The sequence below is a fragment of the Crocodylus porosus genome, unplaced genomic scaffold, assembly GCF_001723895.1.
Source record: "Crocodylus porosus isolate Cpor-Errol unplaced genomic scaffold, CroPor_comp1, whole genome shotgun sequence".
NCBI lineage: Eukaryota > Metazoa > Chordata > Crocodylia > Crocodylidae > Crocodylus > Crocodylus porosus.
In genome coordinates this window covers 14,534,630-14,541,003 of record NW_017728925.1, presented here as the reverse complement: position 1 = coordinate 14,541,003, position 6,374 = coordinate 14,534,630, and the positions used below count along the sequence as shown (strand labels likewise).

General features: G+C 47.5%; 1 long non-coding RNA gene across 1 annotated transcript; it reads right to left on the bottom strand.

Annotated features, from left to right (window-relative positions):
* Window positions 1–2,655: 2,655 nt before the first annotated feature.
* LOC109314163 lies at window positions 2,656–4,667 on the bottom strand. The gene is made up of 2 exons (XR_002102232.1): window positions 4,224–4,667; window positions 2,656–3,613 (listed from the first exon to the last, which is right to left on the bottom strand). It is a non-coding gene; the product is annotated as an uncharacterized LOC109314163 (long non-coding RNA).
* Window positions 4,668–6,374: the final 1,707 nt, after the last annotated feature.

The window sequence follows — 6,374 nt, the reverse complement described above, 5'->3', positions numbered from 1 at the left end:
TGCACGGCTCAGAATAAAAAGGGTTAAAATGACAACAGGACGTACATCCGTACACCCGTCCCAGCCTCACCAGTCTGGAGCGTTTCCCTCTGGGCTTTGGTAGGTCCAGCGTGGCCTCGTTACCCACGCTGGTCTGGGGAACGGGGTGCCGTTCTTTTCTCTGCAGACCCTGCCATTCCCTATCCTCTGATCCTCGGGAGCGTCTCCTTTGAAAGGACATCTTCTCCTTTCTGTCTGTGCACCAAGTCTGGTTTCCGTTCTGCCACACACCAAAGAGTTGTTGTGACCAGGCTGGAAGGATGCAACATTTCAAGGGCCTTTTCTTCACCCCTGTATGGTTTAGTAAGACCTGGCCAATGGAGCTATTTAAAGGCATTGACTTTGTCACAAAATAATGCAGAGGGTGTGGGTCTGGGACATCTGATGACTATTTTGCTGTCTGCTACCCAAGTCCAAAGCCTTGCATCCTGAAGATCTGGGGGGGGGGTGGTTAAAGACTCAGAGGACTGTTTCCCCCCACATTTTTCAAAGCATATGCCTCCTTGCTTATTTGGACAGCCTACCCCACTTGTCCTTTCTGTATATTTTAGGGTGATCAGCATTTCATAATTCCTTCCAGCTTAGCGTTTTCCATTAATCAGCTAAGCAAGGATAAAAATGCCCTGTAGAACAGCCCGCTCCCTTCCTTGTCTTTTCTACCACCCAGCAAAACTTTGGGACACGAAACAGGTTTGCGGATTAGGACACGCGAGCAACGAACTGAAACGTTCTGCAAATTCCAGCACGCTTGATTTCCGATTTCACAGCGAGCTCGAAACAGAAAGGCCCAGAGATTTACCGAGAAGCACGGACATTTCAGGGTGCCTGGCCATATTTCAAGCACTTTACAATTTTGGGTTGAAACTATGCAAAATCTTGGTTTTCGCCAGGAAACAAGGAGCACCTTATAGTGCTTCCATGTTCCTGTAACAACAGCTGAACTCGAGCATATTTTCTGAAGAGAAGAAAGCCGCCACTGTCTCCATGGACTTTCTCAGGCAGCTTATTAGCAAATATTGACAATATGCGAGCCTCCCTTTGGCCTAGCATGTCCTGTTTAAATGGATGTTTGCAGCCCTCTGTTTCAAAATCCTGTTTTCTATCCAGCTAGCATCCGATCAGAGACACCTGGTCATGGAAGCACCCCCTGAAAGCCTCCTGGTTGATATATAAATGTTTTCTTACATTCCCCAAACACCTTTCTCCATAAGCCCAAAGTGGTTTGGCCACATGTTATATTTTCAAGATCAAGAATGCAAAGTACTTCCCTGGCAGAGTGCCATTTCATGTCAAGGACTGGATCCAAAGAAAAAGCAGACTATCAGTGCCAAGTACTTAGCTGCTGCTTATGAATAGCATCGCTGATTTAATTGTTCATTGCTGACACCTTAAAGTCATTTTGAAAGGAAAAGTCATAAAAGTGACTCTATTATTCTTTTAATGGGACAGCTAGGAGAGAGATTTCAGCTTGTTCTAGCAACCAGAGTCAGCTTCTGCACATGGGGAAATAATGATGGCTGTACAGTTAACGTTGGGGTGATTACCTGGGTAGGAGGGAGGGTCTCATTGACTAATTGTAAAATTAGATTGACACCATTGTATCGTGCCACGTGCTTTTTAGGAACGGCATGGTGAGGTCCTGAGCATTACTGTTCAGAAACAACAAGGGTCTGATGGACAACGCCAGGCTTGGAGCAACATGGGTTCCCCAGACCCATGGTAGGACCCTACTCTGACCAGCACATTATACATCTCTCTCTCTGTACTACCTTGAAAAGACCACGTTTGCATCCATATCTTTTAAAAAAAAAGAAAGGTAGGGGGAAACAAAAAGCTTAAATCTGACAAGGATTATCAGGAAACACCACTAATCCATCAGCCTACCAAGTAACTCAGCATGCAGAGGTTAATCAACGCTATCCTGAGAGCAAATACCTTTCTCCGCTAAATAACTCATCGAAAGCATAAACTGCGCTTTAACATCCTGAGCAATGAGATAAATGGACAGAAGATGAGAGAGGATTCAGTTTTCAGCCCCCGGTTATAGTGGAGGCTGGCTGCTGCCGTTCTCACCACCTGTTTTCTCCATCAGGGTGCAGATTCAGATTGGGGGCCAACTCCTCGACCAGTGCAATTTCAATGGATGCAATTTCACCTGAGGCCCTGGGCTCCTGCCTGAATGTGGGTCACCATTTTATTTTGTACAGACCAAGCAAGAGTCACTACACCCTGGGGGGCGTTTTCTGCATGCCGATCCTAGGTCCCTATTTATAGCTCTGATCTGTGCTTTTACAAGACAGTAATTTTGTGCTCGGTCATAAATCTCCCCCTGAAAACTGGTATTTGTGGGTCAGCAAAGAGAGGAAGCCAGCAACCCAAATTGCTGGACTTGGGCAGAAGCAGTGCAATTGTGCGCTGAAATGCAATTAGGAGGAATCGAGCGGCCTGTGTCGTATTTCATGTCAGCGTGTGACGTGGTTGTTCCGTGTGGATCAGCAGCGGCCGCCTACATGGCACTCGGGAAGGGGATGACACACTGGCTTACCGCATTGTCTGGCTAGCCCAGTTTGGACTGGCCAGGCGCACAACGGTGCAGCACTGGTGACAGGTCTTTCATGGAAATGCTCTTTCATCCCTTTTCGGCAATTTTGACCCCTCTCAAGTTGCACGTTTCCACAAAAGTCAGCGAAACATCTACTTCTTGGCATTTAAAAAAAAGATGCTCAAACTAGTGTCAGGTTATAGGGTTCTGCCGGCCTCAAGTGCTGGGGTCTGGGCTCTAGAAATGGGCAGCAGCTGATGCAGGGCAGGGGCTTAGTTCTTCCAAAAATGATGCCCCCCCTCCCTTCCTACCAGCTCTGGGTTATCAGAAGCAGACTGTGCAAAGCCCACAGGATTGCCTCTATGCTTCTGAGTGATGGTGAAGCTAAATCAGTCACTGGAGAGGGACTTGAATCAGTCATCTGCTGTCCCTGTTGGGACCCTCACCGACTCTGGAGTAAGAGGCAGCAAATGTGCAAAGCAGATGTGTCCAGTGGGGCCTGGGTACGCAGCAGACACGCAAGAGAGACTATGTAGTGGAGCCCATGGAGACCCTAGCGTGACCGGTGTGTGCACCTAATAAAACGTGCATTGCAGGGCGTGTAGGCATCCCAGCCCAATAATCATCTCTCGCACTGCTCTGCCACCAGCTTCTCAGGGACCTCAAGAGAAGAGCAACCGGCGGGCAGAGCTGGGGGTGGCTTTTTGTCATGCTGCCCCTGGGAAAGGTGCACCAGGAGGGAGCCCTGGCTCTGCACAAAGCATGGGTTACCATCATCCCTCGGACTGCCAGCTTGCAGGTGCAGAGAGTGGTTTGGGGATTGAGTCACCGGTCTGGCTTTGGGGAGACGCAAAGTCAATTCACAGCTCTAAAATGAACACCGGTTCTTCTCGACATGGAGCTCACGCTTAAATACGGTCTCCCACATGGTCCGGGGCTACTGGCTTTTCTGGAGGTGACTTTCTTTCTCATTTTCCTTTTGTCCAGAAATGAGAAACCATCCCCCAGCCATTTCTTATGGAAACAGAGAACCTTCCCACAACAACAACAAAAGTTTGGGTTTCAATAAATGAGCCTTGTCCAAGGAAAAATCATGTTGTCAAAACTTTCCCAACCAGCTGTAAGCGATACCCTAAAAATCTCCTTTTCCTTTAGTGCATTTACACATGGTTTACTTCAGAGACTCTCCTGCTCATTCGGTCTTTAAAAACCTTTGGGTTTAGTTGTGTCTATACATCCAGAAGTGTGTGTGGGGGGGGGGTGCTTGCCTAAAATTGGTGCTCCCTGTTTCTGAGCCATTTCCCTCATCTCTAATACAAGATGTTTTTCCTATCACCCTGTTATTTAATTGAACTGTATCTCACGGCTCAGAACAGCCTGGACAGCATGGGCGGACTCATTCCTTAATAAAACCACATACTCTGGCCTCTTCCAGGCCCACTCTTTGGCATCCCCGGATGACTAACTTGAAAAGTTTCTCAACACCTTCATTTCTCAAGCCCGTTGTCACTTGAATCCTGAACTGTGAGCAAATTTCTTAGACCAGTGGGAAACTGGATCTGCAAACAGCCGCCTAGGAGCCCCTGTAAAGCCATTCCTCCCAAACCCCAGTAGGAAAAATAAAAAAGCAGATAACTGGGACTTACTGCTTTCGTGCCCTGGTTCATATCTCCCATCATTTTAAGGAAGATGATTCAGGGCATCTGCAGACAGCATCTACAAGTCCCACAGCAACCCCTAGGACCAAAGACTTTTTCCTTCACTGCATTAGCTTCCTGTGTCTTCCTTCTCCATTGTGTAGGACTGATCCCATCTGACCTTGCAACCATCTGGCCTGCATCCAGTTTTGTCTTCTGTCAGCTGTAACTCCTTTAAAGCTGTGTGCTCTGCTACCCTGTCTCTGATGCTCACAGCCAGATAAGCGGTCCAGATACCGTATCTTCCTTGTCAGGCTCCCCTTTTACCAAAGGCTACGAAGCACGAACACACAGGAAGGATCCTCTCTCTCCAGATAAGGCTGGATCTTCCAAGCCATCCAACATCCTCAAATCCCAGTGGACTGAGGATGCTCAGGACCTGGCAGGATTGGGTTTGTGGAAGAAGGACAAAGTCAAGGTCATTACTTGCCGCGGGGGAAAAGGGGCACATGGCAGGGACTCAGTATAACAGAGGTTTATATCCTATCTTTTAAAAAAGGTAGATTCCTGCACAAATATGAGCTCATTTTGCTGCGTAAATGCAATGCACACAGGGGATTTGTCTGGCAGGTGGAGGGTGCAGGTAGGCTGCAGCTTCTTCAGCACTTATGGTATCAGGGTGGGAACCAAGGAGTACTTTGGGGTGGAAAGGGGATCATTTGTAGAAAGCACAGAAACCAGTGGAAACTATCTGCCAACCTTATTTCACCAAAAGAAGAAAAAAGAGAGGTGCAGCCCAGGCTTCAGCTTTGCAGGGTAAAATCCCAGTCTGGCAGCAGCTTACCAGGACTGTCTCGCAAGCACGTAGACCTAAGGAATTGAGTCCTGGGGTGGAGGAGCTGTGCATCCATGTGCCAAGGTCACTTTCAAAAAAGATGCATGATGCTTTCCACCCAGGCTGTACAGCAGTGGTTCTCAACTGGTTTAGACCCAAGGCCCCCCCTTGAAAAATGTCACCTTTTAGCATTCACTCAGTTTTTGACAACAGAAAAGTAATAGAGCAATTGTTTTGCTGCAAAGGACTCAGGCTACACCAAAGCAGAAAGCGTTTAACACCACAAAATCCTCTTTGAAACCTTTGGGTGTATCTTGTGTGTCATGCTTGCACGTCTAACTGTGCTTGCATTGCAAGACACCCTTAAGAAGCTCTTAAGGCACCCCAGGGTACCATGGCACCCTGGCTGAGAATTGCTGCCATACAGGCTACCCCGCTGGCATGGCAGACTGAAGCGTGGCTGTGACATTATGACTCTCTCCGGCCATTTTCCTCAAGTACCATCTTAGTCTTGCAAGCTCTTGCCCTGACTGCAAAAGGTTGGAAACAGAGCACTGAGCCCACCGGTCCCATCACAACGCTCGCCCTGCGGTTCCCGCCCCAGCGAGGGCTTCTCTGCCCCGTTGCACTGCTTCATCTTTCAACACGCCACCCCAGGCTGAATGGGAACATCACTCCACATCCGTTGTCCCGCAAGCACGAGAACAGTGGCATGATAAAACAACATGTTTTCATCGTTGTGGTTAAGTCAAATAGCAATTGATTGTATGGGGGTTATTCATACGCCTCGGTGAGTATGCTATGATATGGAGTTAACGTTATTAGCGAAAACAGGGGATTCCTTGTTCCACAGATGCTGTGTTGGCATTGATGGCCCAGAGGATAAAGAAAAGAAGAGCTGCATTCTCCAGCTTTTGGTCTGCTTTCTTTTAAGGCACAGTAATATGAAGAGGAGATAATCTCTGGCTTTGTCTGTAAATGGCAAGGTGATGAACTCTACGCTTTCTCCCCGGTTTTCGATAAATCTATGAATGTGCTTGTCCAAACAAAACGATTGTGGGGACTTTTAAGTGGCCCTTTTTACAAAGTACTTATTCCCCTTTAGAGCATTCTCATCATCAGCTTCCTCCAGATAGCGAATGCTGCTTCACTGTAAAAGATTAATTGTATTTTTCCCTTCCCTCCCAGCTACATGGCTGGCACTGAATATAACAGTTTGATTTGTCCTTGGAAGTTCAGATAGTTTAAGCACACAGTATAATACCCTGCTGTCTGATTTGAAGAGTTTAGCTTCTGTCATCTTCAGGGTAAGGAGATACTT